At 42.4% G+C, this 15,248-nt stretch overlaps 1 protein-coding gene across 1 annotated transcript in view; it reads left to right on the plus strand.

Annotated features, from left to right (window-relative positions):
• The first annotated feature begins 1,412 nt into the window (after positions 1 to 1,412).
• Positions 1,413 to 15,248, plus strand: part of F13A1 (coagulation factor XIII A chain) — a 171,163-nt gene continuing 157,327 nt past the window's right edge. The window contains exon 1 of the mRNA XM_075125389.1: positions 1,413 to 1,430. The gene's annotated coding sequence lies outside the window, so the exon portion shown is untranslated. The remainder of the gene's footprint in view (positions 1,431 to 15,248) is intronic.

Here is a 15,248-nt window from a genome sequence, read left to right on the forward strand (position 1 = left end):
AACTCTAGTCCAATGATTACTTAGAGCCATATTGTGATACTTTTACTCCCATAGTCCCACTGAATTCAAGGTCAGGCACCATGCAATAGTATAGCTGAGGGTAACAATCTGGCCCAGTGTAGCAAGACTGGTTCTTATAGTTGCTATAGAAAAAACATCATCAAAATAACGTGTCTGGAGTCAGGAGGTAAACTTATCCCGGTAGTTTAGAGGATAAAATAAACACACTTATTTTCTGACAAGCAACACTGTCATAAGTGTCCAGCCAAGTTTAAAACTATCCATTGCATTCTACCCTGCATATTTAGCTTCATTGTAGAGGCACTAAGCCTCAGCAGTGAAGGAACAGAGCATGTATTTTGCTGGGAAGGGTAACTGTGATTGCTTTTTTTTTGCTTATGATATTTGTAGTAAAGCAGCTGCAGATTTCTAGGAATAAGTCTAGCTTTTGATTGCTTTTGCTTTTGAGGGCTTCTTTTTGACATGGGTGACTTTGGTCAGTAGGTTCCTGCACTAACTTATCACCTCTCAGGATCAGAGATCAAAACTGACTTGCCAGTCATAGCAAATTAAATTAGTTTTCTTGTCTGATGTAATCCCCAATTATCATCTCAAAAATAGCAACACAGTTTTGGACCATTTAGCTATTCATCACTGATCTATCAGAGCTATTGTAGGCTAGAAATGCACTGCATCAACAGAGCTATATGAAGGTACATTGCCTGATGCCTGCTTGCATTAATAGTGGCAGCTGACAGGAATATCGGTCACTTTCATTCATAAATTGCTCAAGTATATAACTTTCACACAAGGACCTATCACTTTTGATTTGGCGGTTCCCCCTAAGCAGCTGAATGTGTTGATTTTCTGATTAGCAGTAAGGGATCAAATCAGTTAAAATGCCCTGTTTGATTTCAGTGCCCTAAACATGAGGCTGATGATGGACAATACATGTAACATAGGTTTTAATTTGTTTGTATATTCTCTCAGCCAAATTCTGCATTAACCTACACCACCATAAATCAAAAGTGACTCCCCTCATGTTAAAAGAGTTACTTCAGACTTACGCTACATCACAATCTGCCTCACAGGGCTTGAAAAACAGCTGACATGTATTACACCCTTCTTAACTGTTTTTCCTCTTGAAATGATGAGATTCTTCCCATTATAACTGCAACATCAGTGTAGTGTGCCATGGCTAAAGGCTTTGTGCTTAACAACACGTCACTTCCTCATTCAACAACATGATGATTTCAAAATTTCACAGCACACATGCAGTACAGCTTCCTTCTCATGGATTCTTCTTTTTCCTGTATTAACAGGCAATCTCCAGATGAAGAGCTTGAGTGACCAGAAGATTGTGGCAACTACACAGGGAAATGCGAAATCTTGGTTTTGAGTCGGGAGCCTGAGTGAGAATAATGTTACTGGTGAGTAACATTAGACCAGTGCCAGCAAATAAAAAAATAAAGTGTAAAATTTTCTAGAGCACCTAAGTCCCATTTTAATCAATGGGCTAGGCATTTAAAAGCTAAAGTAATTTTTGGAAATGGGACTTAGGCACTTTTGAAGATTTTACCCATAATCTGTTATCATTTCAGCTTCACTATATAGAAAAAGTGAACTGAAACAAAAGAAAGAACAAAATGTACATACTATAAATACTTAGAGAAAAGGCTTAACTAGGACCTGTGGACAGCAAATTGGAGATATCAATTTTTGTGTCTCTTTATTGAATGATTCACTTGAGATGTGCACCTTCCCTTTTCTTACCCTTGGCATGAGAGTCTCCAGCTGACTGAGTTCTTTGAGTACTTTAATGTGATGTCCCAGGTCTTAAACACAGGTCAGGGAGTCCCCAGACAGCTGCTGCATCCTGGCCTCCACCCAGCATCTGCTGAAACCTGGTGGGCTGAGGAGCTAGTAGGACTATAGCCTCAGTCAAAGAACCATCAAAGGGATCCCAGATTAGAGGATCGCCTGGCACCACTGATTTGATCCAATCACATGATTTAAGATAGAAGGGGGCACAGGAAGTTTGTTTGAGCAACAACGTGATTTCCTGTTGTGGTTGCATCAGACCCAGTTTGTGCCTGCCTTCTGAACCCAACCCTGTTCCTGGTTTTTGCTGTGCTCCTGGCTCACTTCTGTCTTTGCTCCTGTTCCCACCATGCTCCCGCTCCATGCTTGATCCTTGCCTGGCCTCCAGTTCCTGCCCTTACACCTTACTTCCAACCATCAGTTACCAGTCCTGGCTCTGATTCCAGCGTCAGACTTCTGACCCTGACTCTGGCTTGACCCCTGGCTCTGATAATTGGCAGCTGACTTTGGTGCTGACCCTTGGCTTCATTCCCCAGCCTGCGTCCCCGCTCTGCCCACTAGACCTGACTCCTGCTCCGACTACTAAGCCAGAACGCCTACATCCCAGTCCATAACAGTTCTCTGCTTGCAAGAAACATCAACTCAAAGCAATACCCCATTTTTCATCTGTTTACTTCAATTCTGGGGGAGACTCTGTTCAGATTTGTGGGACTTAAATATTTCAGCGAAAATATGCACATTCTTCATGCGTGATGCAGGGGGGTCAAAATCAGTTACCACAGAATATGTCATGATTATGCCAGGTTTTACAGTGTAACATCTGACAGTACCATGCACTGGAGGAGGTTCTGCAGTGTATCACTTTAATTTGTGTCTTCTTATTGCCATTACACTATTTCAGTGATTTATTGCTTTGCTGAATCAGCACCACCGGAAGCAAACTGTTTCCTGTCAATTACTAGCAGGAAGCCTTGCATCCCGAGGGCTGACTCAGCTGAGCCTGGCATAGCTCCTGGTGGCTTGCAACTGCAGATGATTTTCCAAATAATTTTAAACTGCATACTCTGTACACCACATAAAATACCCAAATCCAGATGCAATTATTTCCTTATTACTAAGTTTATCATATAAGAATAAACCATTAGAAATAGGTACATCTCCAAAAGTTGCAAATACCAACTGTTCTCAAAGAAACAACTGGTGGAAAAAATAACCATGTGTGTGTTTCAACCTTGTCTGAAATTGACTTGTAGCGGGTGTTTATTTTTCTGAGTCTTGTTGATGGCAAAGTATTGTGTTGCCAAGTCAAACAGAAAATACCAAAAACTAGTGATGTGGCCCACTGGGGAGGGAGGAGGACCCATCTGAGATTAAGCCATATTGTACAGGCACAAAATGAAGGAAGTGGAAGTTCAAATGAGGGTCCCACCAACTCCAGAATCTCAAGCCATAAATTACAATACTCCATCTGAGCTAATCTTGGAATTCTCCAGAGCAGAAAGTTCTAAGCATGCTAAACTCTGGAATGGCTTTGGGATGTCCAGTAAGGACTGGGATGAATTTACTGATTTTCACTTACTGTACGGACCAAAATCTGAATTTGTGGACTAAAGCACTAACCTGCTGCATTATCTTACATCTGCACCATCTTGTCATTCAGAGAGGGCTCGGTTCAGGAAAGTAGTGTCAAAAAATCACTTTGATGGAAAGTTCTGACCAACTCCATGTGGAGGATTTATTATTCTGCAGGGCGAATTTCTTTTGAAATAACACTGAGTTCCTGTTTTTAAAAAAGCCCACGGTTCCTGCAAAACAAGTACAATTTTTCGGCTCTAGACTTGCGTGTGGATCAATTATGTATGGTTAAAGTTCTAAAAATCTAGCAGTATTTTAAAAACAGCTTGGTTTTGTCTGCTTGCTCTCACAGCTCTTGGCTATGATACAGTCCTGCTCTCCTACGGCAGAAGCTCAATACCTTTCTGAAGTGAAACATTTTATGTAAAAATCTTGTGTAAACTGAAGTGTTACATCAAACTGATCTTTTTCATTTGCTTTTCAGTGGGACCTTGTGCCTTTTTAAAGCGTCCTCCTTAATGTAAGGAAAGAGTTTGTAATGTAAGGAAAATTTGTGGAAAATGAAAATGTAATAGTACATTTGTATAGATTGCTTTATCTTCTGCCCACCATACCCATTAGTGATAGGCCTGAACTAAACCCCCATCTCGGCACACCTCTCAGTTTTGTGAAGTTTAGATCCAGTCTGAAGTTCAGCTCCGATCTGAGCTTTCAGGTTCGCCTGATCTATATAACGGGTCAAACCAAAACTCTTGTTTCCTAATGCTCTTGACATTTGGGTCTTAAGTGTCCAATTTTGACCTTAAGGGGGCCTGATTTTCAAAAGGCAGGTGCTCAGCACTTTCTGAAAATCAGGTCCTTTTTAAGGTGTTTCAAGTTGAGCATCCAATATCACTAGATAATTTTGGATACCTAATTAGGTGCCCTTTTGGAGTGGCGGGTGTAGCATGTCTGAAAATCAGGCCACCAATTTAACCAGTTAAATAAAATTCTATAGACAAACGTCAAGGTAAAATGTCACCTTTGGCTATTCAGGTTAATGTGATTGCCAAGGAGACATTTTTTCAGAAACATTGTATTCAAAACGTATTTCTGCTTCCTTTTGCTCTGTTTGGTTGACCACATCAGACACCTCCTTGCTGCTTTGAACCTAAATACAGTCAGTTATCACCAGCATTAAATCCCAAATTAAGAATTCTTTCTATTGTCAGAACTATTTCTGAGAAGGGTGAGAATACTTCTGAGTTTAAAACAAAACAAAACAAAAAAAACATATCCAGGCAGATTTTTGTAAGTGACGTTGACCTTGTGGGTTGCAGCATTGGGTGTAGTATAAAATTTTATCCCTGTAAAATTCAGCAAACCTGACATAAAAGTCAAGGGGAAAATACATCTGCAGCACCGAAGTACTATGTTTGCAAAGTGACCTCCTGCACTGCAGGAACACTTTAAACAGAAAGATTAAGGATGATAAATTTTATCATGGAACACCTCTGCATTTTAATAGACGACAGTATGTTAGGTGAGCAGTGGATGATGCCATCCAGCAACAAAAGAAAAGGTATCCTCAAAGTAGCAAAGCCAAATAATGCCAGGTGACAGTCAAAGATCTCAAATGCCTTCATGTCCCTTGCTCTTAGTATGCTCCCTCTTTCCCTTGCTGTTGCTTTGTGGTGTGTATCTTGAACAAAGCACTCATGTAGACGTGATTTCACCAGATCTCCCTGTAGCACTTACTTGAGGAAAAACCTGTGCTGTGATTTTTTTAGACTTTATTGTTGCTGCTGGTGGTGGTTGTTTTATATAGATACGCCCCTCACCCAAGCATCTGGGAGCCTTTACAACACTCAAAACCGCAGTACTATATTTAATATTATGCTAATGACATAAATGCTCCCCAAATTTACAACTATCACAGTAAAAACATATGAACATGGAGGCAACATCCACAACCAATTACCGGGGGTGGGGGCATCCTCATGGAGGAGGGCATCAGACATGAGATCCTGATTCTCACTTATGCAAATGCCATGTTTACACTAGAAGTGCTTTGCCAGTACAGAAATACCAATATACTATACTATCAAAGTGCTCCTTATGTGGAGCTGCACTGTGCTCTGTTTTAGTAAAACTACCCCTCCTCCCATTAGCGAAACAAGCTATCCTGGCAAAAGTACAGTATAATGGCATCTGCACTTCTGCAGGGTCAGAGATCACACCTCCTCATGTAGCTATGCTGGTGGAAGTCTAGTTTAGACACAGCATAAGGGTGTGTCTACACTTACAGTGCTGCAGTGGTGCAACTGCACCAGTACAGCTGTGCCACTGTAGCGCTTAGTAAAGATCTCATCAGCATAAGTACTCCACCTCCCCAGGAGGCGGTAGGAGAAGCCCTCCTGTCAACATAGCACTGTCTACACTGAGGGTTAGGTCAGTAGAACTACGTTGCTCAGGGGTATGGATTTTCCATACCACTGAGCAAATTAGTTATACTGACATAAGTTGTTAGTGAAGACCAAACCTAAGGCTCCTTTTCACCAGCTCTGGGAAAGAAAAGGGGCTTGTAAAGTAAGTGCAACGTAGAAACCCAGTTCAAGGCTCTGTTCCATTGCTAATGTTGTGAAGGAAAATTAGATTTATTTTTGTAAAATAAAAAATAAAAAAAATACTGTGGGTGGGGGTTGTTTTTTATTTGTTTGGCTTTTGTTGTTGTTTTATGAAAGGACATGTTGACCAGCTCTATTCTCTGAGATAGTACGAGGGAGAAGATGTCTTTTTGATGGACAGTATAACGGAGGTATTGGGCACTATTGCAGTAGTTGTTAAACATCCCATTGCACTAGTCACAAGAACAGTAGTATTAGTCTCACATGTCTGGCTAAATTCTTGCCAGGAAATTACATTCTGCTTTTGCAAATACCTGCCTTGGCAAAAATCATTGCACAGCGTGGATGACGTAGATAGAATGATGTCCACTAACGGGAAAAAGCTTCAATTCAAGGATGAAGTAATGAGCCTGTAGAGTGTACTGGTAACCTGTGGGCTGAAAGGTGGAGATATCCAAATTAATGTTAAAAATAATGTATAGTGCGGTAAATTTATGTGGTGCATTGCAAACATTGCAAGACATGTTTCCTGCCCCAGAGAGTTTAGCGCAGTGGTTCTCAATCGATTTGCCATTGTGGGCTGCATATTCAGCTCTCTGTGTTATGTGGGCTGCAACCACAGAATATATATACTGCCTGTATGGCCCTGAGGATGTCACGTGGGCCGCAGCTGTTGGCTGAGTGGGCCGCAGGTGGCCTGCAGGCCGCGAGTTGAGAACCATTTTAGCCTGGGGCCTCCATACTGCAAAGGCTTAAGGGTGTGCTTAACTTTACGTACTATGAGTCGTTCCACTGAGTTCAACACATGCGTAAGTCTTTTAATAGGACTGCTCACAGTGCGCCAGTCTTTGCAGGATTGGGGCCTAAGAGTAATGCAACCTCATATATATTAATAATCATTTTAAATGCGCCTCTTTAAATGTGGTCCAGCTATTAACAATTTTAATCTCGGGTTGTTGACATTGCCTGTTGTAGCAGAAATAGCAACCACCCTGCCAAGGAACACTCACCATCCTCTGAGACTCTGCCACTTGTATTCATATTCATTTTCCACTGTCTTTCATGGCAGCTGCAGCACCACCTCCATCTGGAAACCTCCAGTTTCCTCCAGAGCTACCAGTCAGTGCTCTTCTGTGGTCTGTCTCTTTAAGTGATCATGTATCATGACTCTGTGCAATGTCACCCCAACTAGGACATGCTGTGAGACAGAAAGGTCTAGGTTGAGATTCTCAGAACTGTCTAGTGAATGTGGCTACTAATTTAACGGGATTTGTGGGGATAAATCCCTCAGTGCCTTCATTCAGGGCCTGATCAAAAGCTCAATGGCTTTCCATGTAGTTCAATGGACTTTAGGCCTCTGTAGCTGTGAGGACCCTGGATAGCATCAGACCCTGGAGTGTTTTATGGCTTTTTAAAAAATTAAAAAGCAGACATTTTTGTGGAGCCTAAAAAAACAAAAAATCTTTCTGTGGGTTCCCCTGATGACAGAGATACCACGTGCTCCACATAACAAGGGCTATGTTGAATCGGGGTGGCTCCTTTGCTAGAAATCTTATTTCACCTAATGGTGGTGAATAGCAATGACTGTTGCTTAATCGGGACAAATTAGTATAAATTTTGCTTAATGAGCATACATCCAGCTGAAGCCAAGTCATTAAGTGGTGCTTAAATTCATCTTACATTCTAACCTCTGCTAAATAAGTATTAAATGAAGACAAAAGGCAGTGAATATAATTTTTATTCTTGAATTTTTAATTCTGTGCAATATTTTATGTCTCCTAAAATCTATTCAGGCTGGGTTTTTAATGCCTTTTTCTCTTTAATCAGGACAGCTACTTAATTGAGGTGATTGACTGTTCACCAAGGTGCCCCAATTCAGAATATTCTAATGTATCATTTAATGTCATAGCTTGGAATCTGCAGGTACCAGTGTGATGCTTATTTTTCGGAGTGCTGTGTCTTCTGTGTGTGGTTTTCTGTGTATCCCTGCCAAGTCCCCCTTAATCTCTTCATTGTGGCAGTAGCCACTGGAGTCAGTGGACACAGGTCCCTGTTGTATCCCAGGTATGTTAATCTTTTGCAACCTTGTTCTACGTCAAGTGTCTGGGGCCAGAAAATGCAATTCATTCTCTTACGAGCATCTCAACACACCACACATCTACTACATGGGGTTGGAGAAAATGAAGCCACTGGAATCTCCTGGTCTGGAAGGGAACCTGTCGGGGAACTACACGGAATAACTGCAGAGCTTCCATATTGCCTGCAAACGAGTGGCACTGGAGAGGATGAAATCTTACATGCTGCTGCATATAGGCCTCCAATGCCTCTGGGCGAGCCACAATACATGCCAGTGCGATCAGGAAGGGGCTGCAAACTGCTGGAGAGAGTGATTTTAAAATGTCAAGAATTCTTTGTTTCACATAAGAATGGCACCGGTAAAAAAACACAAGAAATTAGCTGCTGTGTGAGACCACTGACCGTTATGTGGCAAACCTCCATGATAACCTTAAGTCATGTGTATTCTAACAGCTCACAGATGGCCTGATGAGAGACACAACTATTTATGGCAGAACTGATAACCAAGTCAAAGAAAGATAATTGCAAGAAAAGGACTGTGTCCTACTCCCTTGATGCCTGTCAAGAATGCTTGTTAAGGCCTCAATAACGGTATGCTGGTATGGTTTCTGTTACAAAACTTTACCTCCTTGTGGTTAGGGTTAGAGATCTTGATAGACAATGGAGGGGTTCATGGAACATTTCTCAGTCTGAAGGTTATATGCACTTTTATAGATTATGAGCCAGATCCTCCACTGCTGTAAATCAATGGGTCTCTACTGAAGCCACACATCTATGACTACCTCTGTCACCCCAATGTTCCCCTCTTATCTGGCTAATCTTACTAAACTGAGTAGCCTTTCTGTGCTGCAGCTTATCGGGCCCCACCATGAAAAAGCCATTTGATGGTTTGACGGATACTGTTTTTACACATATACCCTTCTTTCAGTGAGTAAGCACTGACCCTAAGGAAGAGATATGTTTCTTCTTCCAGTCTGTGGTAGGTAGTGTTCCTATTTTTATTTACTGTGGCAGCTCACCAGCAACAATCATCCTAAGCAAAAAGGGTGAGTGACTTTGCAAATAGCACATTGTGGTTTGCCTGGGGAGCAGTGATGGGACCATGTTCCGTTTCCTAGCGTGCCGGGGCAGCACATTTGAAACCATCCAGGCGTCAGGTCTGCTCTGCGTATTTTATGTTGTGTTTTGCTGAGAAATTGCTGCTGACTGCTTCACAACTTACTGGTAAAGAGACTGGCGGTGATGCAGCGGAGGAAGGCAAGAATTAACCCAGATCCTGCTCAGAATGTGTCAAGAGGTCAAGCTTTGCGGATGGACAGATTTGAACACTTGAGTCTAACTGACAAAATCCGATCATTAGCCAGAACAAAAGTTTCAGCTATGCTATGCTGGACAAAGGCTGGGTTCCTAGCTAACTACTGCAGAGCTTTAACTTGCTACCCTGTAGATGCTCCCCTATTGTGCTCTGGTTGTAACAGAGATGTCATGCTGGTTGGTGGGTCACAAAGTTGGGTCACAAAGTTGATAGCATTTTAAATGCACCCCATGGAGGATTTATGTTTATTTAAATACAATATACTGCCAGGGACAGTGGCAAGCTTGTTAGAGTCAGGGAATCTTCCTTGCGTAACTCCTGTGACATGACCCACCATTTAAAATGGGTGCCCCTTTCCTCCATCCTTCCCTTCTCAGTTGAAAATAACTCTGGGCAGCAGAGCACCCACACGTCAGTGGGCAGACTCATCTGATGAGTAGCCAGGATCTCCCAGGATAGTACAACACATCTCTGCCTCTGCACAGCTTTCCTTTTAATCTGCCTACACTGAGTTTTCCACGTTCACACAATCACAGTCACGTACACACTTTACAATATTTCTGTCTGAAAAAGACTCGGGGTTTTGTTTTTAAATACGAACTTGGCTGGCTTTCTCTCTGCATGAGAGCCTGTGTGTGTGAAGTTCAGTCTTGACTCTGCCTTTGCTAAGGCCTGCAGTGGGATGAGGCATAAGAGAGATTTCCTGTTATGAAATATAGACTGTTTGCTAATTCTCTTCATCATGGCAAGCCTCCAGCCCCTTTTAAATTCCCTATTCAGTCATCTGGCATTCTTATCAAAGGTGGCATAATCTTGGAATATAATCCAGAAGAATCATTTTATAGTATTTATAACTGAGGTGGTTATTAACACTGTAGTAATTTCATGATTCCTAGTTAATGGAACCAATACCTTAAGGGCTGAATTATACCCTCTCTTGGCAATACTTGCAGGAAGGTACCAGGGGGCCAGGAAACTCTCTGACTTTGCGGCATTTCCTTCCAGTCTTCCCTGCTAGAGAGCATCAAGAAAACAAAGGCATCTTAACCCTGTGGCCCCTGACTGTCCTTCTGGAAACATGCAGTCACACCAGGTCACAGCACCTCCTCACTGCTTCTCTGGCTCTCCCACTCACCCTGGTAGCACTGGCCCTACAGGAGCCGTGCTATCATTTGCCTGCAACCTCGCCAACCCAGAGTGGGGTTCAGAACAGAGTTAATGCTACTTGTTTTGAATTAGCACTTAGAGGCCAGGGCCCTGTTGTGCCAGGCACTGTACAAACATAACAAAAATGGGTCCCTGCCCCAAAGAATTCACAACCCAAGTATAGGACTAGTCAACAGGTAGATTACAACAAAGAGAGCTCTGGCACAGTCTCCCTGTTAGTCATTTAATCACTCAGTGTCTGTAAAATGGGAATAATGATACTCCCTTTCTCTGCCTCTTTTGTCACGTCTCTTTGGATTATAAACACTTGAGTCCAGGGACAGTTGTCCCTTACTGTGTAACTTTACACCGATGAGCACGTTAGTTGGAGCTTCTGGGTGGTACTGAAAAGTTGCTAATAATATTTCAAGCACATCTGCTGCTTTTAATAGGAGAACATCATGGAGAACACCTCTGTTCTGCCTCCCAAAAACCCTGCAAAGCCCTGTCCCTGTGGAGCAAGGGGGTGTGGATTTCTGTGGGGTCAGAACAAGGGGAAATTATCATGGTGCCTGCTGCTCCTGCCCAGTTTAGTTTCTCACTTGCTTTCAGTGCTGCTTCTGTCTTGGTCCCCTCACCTAGGGGTCAGTAGCAAGATAAATATGAGTAGGGTGACCAGACAGCAAGTGTGAAAAATCGGGACGGGGGTGGGGATAATAGGAGCCTATGTATGAAAAAGACCCAAAAATTGGGACTGTCCTTATAAAAATTGGGACATCTGGTCACCCTAAATATGAGTAACAATATTAAAAAGAGAATAGAAAAGTATAATTGTTAAAGAACTAGTTAAAATAAAATAATGTATCAAGCTGTTAAAGAAAATAATAAGCGGGGAGGAGAATTGGAGGAGATGGAAAATGGGAGAGGGATGGGGTGGGAAAGGTAGGGTAGGGAATGGTAATAAACTAGAGTGGCTCCATATTATGCCCAGGTCCCCTAAATCTTGACTATGGGTATGTCTTCACTTGAAAAACAGTGTGTTCTTTACTGAGGTTAACTAACTGGGGTTCACATAGCAGTGAAGACACAGAAACATGGATTAGCAGCTCAAGCTAAAGCCTATAGGGGAGGCTGGGGTTGAACGCAAGCTGCTAACCCGAGTTAAAAGCTGAGCTGCTGAGCCCTCGCTGCTATATTAACCTGAGTTATCTTAATAACACACCTTTTCCCCCCCCCGCCCCGCCCCCAGTGAAGATATACCCCATATGCCTGCCTGCTTCCCTGCCTGCAGAAGAAGTTCTTCAGCTTTCAAAGAGAAATCCATTCACCATCCTGGACTGTGAGTTGTGCACATTAAAGGGAGCAAGTTAAAATGAGACATAAATGGGAGTATAAAGACAAAATAGGGCCTGGTTCCTTCAAAATACCAAGAGCTTTCCTAATAGACTATTTCCTCCAAGATCCCCTAGTTCACAGTAAATTTCTCTACCCTTGACGCTGTCTGATTCCTGGAGAATGGGGTTCTCAGTTGCACCTGGGAACTGATCAGTTCTCACAGCATTGATGCACAGACCCAGATCACATTTCAAGGTGGCTAATTGCTGGAAACCAGTGATCTATATTCCCTAAATCTGATTCTACTCCAAACTGTGGGCCTGATCCTAGTTCTCCAAGAATCTTGCCTTAATCCATTACAAGAGATTTATAGCAACAGCCTTTAAATCATCTCTCTAATTACACTGATTGACTATTTAATACATAAGTATATTCATAGCCTAGTCCAGCCCCTGGTCTGAGACAGGGTCATCCTGGCAGGTGTTTGTCCAACCTGTTCTTAGAAAGCTCCACTGATGGAGATTTCACAGCTTCCCTTGGTAACCTATTACAGTACTTAACTATCCATATAGTTAGAAAGCTTTTCCTAATATTTAACCTAAATCTCCCTTGCTACAGATTAGGCCCATTCTTGTCCTGCCTTCAGTGGACATGGGGAACAATTGATGTCTGTATAACAGCCCTTAACATATTGGAAGACTGTTATCAGGTTCTCTAAAATGCCCAGGTTTTCCTCAGAGGTCAGGATTTCTAAACCTATTGTCATTTTTGTTGAGCTCCTCTGGACTCTCTCCAGTTTGGCCACATCTTTCCGAAAGTGTAGCGCCCTGAAATGAGACACTACTGCAGCTGAGGCCTCACCAGTGCTGAGTAGAGCAGGACTATTACCTCCTGTGTCTTACATATGACACTCCCTTTTGTACACCCCAGATTGATATGATTATTTTTTGCAACTGCATCACATTGTTGACTCATTCAATGTGCGTCCCACTATAACCCCCAGATCCTTTTCAGCAGTACTACTGCCTGGCCAGTTGGTCGCCATTTTGTAGTTGTGCATTTGATTTTTCCTTCCTGAGTGTAGTGCTTTGCACTGGTCTTTACTGAATTTCATCTTGTTGATTTCAGACCAATTTTCCAATTTATCAAGGTCATTTTGAATTCTAGTCCTATCCTCCAAAGTGTTTGCAACCCCTCCCATCTTGGAGTTATCTGCAGATTTTATAAGTAAGCTCTCCACTCCATTAGCCTATGATTCCTTCATGAGTTCTCAGAGGTAATCACTAATGGTTCCAATATTGCTTCGGTCAATTTCTTAAATACTCTAGGGTGAATTTGGTCAGCACCCACCTCCCGCACAGTCCCCTTGCCTCTCGCAGGCACTCAGTGCCTATCCCATGTATCCTCCAAGGTACCCACGACTCCCAAACCCTGTGCCTCCTGCAGGGATCCACCACTCCCTGCACCCTCCCAAGCACCCACCAGCCCCTGCTTCCTGACACTGTTGCCAATTTAGCTGGCTGGGCTATCTCTCTACTGTTCCCCATAATGTGGAGGAAGGGGTGTGTGTATGGGACATGAATCTCTGAAGGGGGGGCACAGTAAAAAAAATTTGTGAGCCTCTGCTGTGCAGTCAAGGCCAAAGTCATCCCTGATGTAACTTCATACAAGTCAGAGTTACACGAGGGCTGCATTTAACCCAAAGTCTCTAAAGTCTTTTGGCATCATTGTGGACGCAATATAAATATATGGAGGTTTGAAATCAGAAGAGGCAATTTAAAGTGGTAAAACAATCATTATTCTCAGAGGAGAGAAATTTAGAAACATGAAATTGTAGGATATAGAAATTCAGGCCTGTCTGTAAAGGCCTATACTCTAATTTAGGTGTATTCTTATCACTTAGCTAGTTATAGAGGTATTAAAAAAAATCAAAATCACTGTCTGCCGGTGTAAGGGCCTTCTCTTACCATGACAATCAGAGGCCCTGTTCTTAGGCTAAGGCCTTTGGCTAAGCAGCAGAGGCAGCCATAAGCTGGGAAGCGAACGGTCACATCCTCACATTCCAACCTAGTCACATTGAAATAAGGTGCTATTGGGCTGTTAGGAATACAACCCTGTCCTGATAATGCCTATCGCCTCCAGAGAAAGGGAAGTGCCTAGAAGATGTAAAAGGAAACTTAGTCTGATAGCATCCTGTCTGGCAAGAATTCACTTATCAAAAGACACAGCTGGGAAACCCTTATGTCTTTATAGATGTAGTTGTGAAATCCTCACTTCTGTATTGTTTTGTCATTATAGTTCCCACTTTGCTATTGTTTATTTGCATGGTCTCTGTCTGGTTCTGTGATTGTTTCTGTGTGCTGTATAATTAATTTTGCTGGGTGTAAACCAATTAAGGTGGTGGGATATAATTGATTAAATCATGTTACAATATGTTAGGATTGGTTAGTTAAATTTCAGGAAAATGATTGGTTAAGGTATAGCTAAGCAGAACTCAAGTTTTACTATATAGTCTGCAGTCAATCAGGAAGTAAGGGGGCAGGGAATGGGAACAGGGAATGGGGGTGGGGAAATTGGAATCATGTTTTGCTAAGGGGAGGAATGGGAATAGGGACACAGGTAAGGCTCTGTGGTGTCAGAGCTGGGAAGGGGGACACTAAGGAAGGAAACTGGAATCATGCTTGCTGGAAGTTCACCCCAATAAACATTGAATTGTTTGCACCTTTGGACTTCGGATATTGTTGCTCTCTGTTCATGCGAGAAGGACCAGGGAAGTAGGCAGGTGAAGGAATAAGCCCCCTAACAGAAATTGTCAGACAACAGCATGACCAAGTAAATCACGTATCAGAAATGTTCAAGTATATCCCATCTGATTCCCTCTCAGTGCCTTCAGGATGCCAATCCAGCAAATCTTCCAACACTTCTGGTAAGTTAGAGCAGCATGGGAAGTACACCACAGGAAATTCTAAGTCTGATAAGAAATAGAAGCCAGAAGCCCCAACTCTAGTCATTCAAATGCTTCTTAGAACTACTCTTGAACTTAATTTTTGAACAATAGCTGGCAGTAATAGGGATAAAAATCACATTGATGCTCAAGTGAGAAAACACTTCTTTTTGGTTAGGTGAATTTAGACTCTCATTCAGAAGTCTACGATAAACACAGGTAAGAACAATAGTCACTGTATGCATTTCATCTCATCAGCTTTTAATAAGAGCCTCCAGATTATTCATTCTGGCACCCTCTGGTAAGAGTGACTCTTATAAGATGACAGCCCAGAATCAACCAAGCAACATTATTACTGGAAAATAGTTGTCTCATAGGACATGTTGGCTGTTAACCTTTCAATTAAGAAAACATCAGGCTTCAATGGACA

This window comes from Caretta caretta, chromosome 2 (assembly GCF_965140235.1).
Source record: "Caretta caretta isolate rCarCar2 chromosome 2, rCarCar1.hap1, whole genome shotgun sequence".
Taxonomy (NCBI): Eukaryota; Metazoa; Chordata; order Testudines; family Cheloniidae; genus Caretta; species Caretta caretta.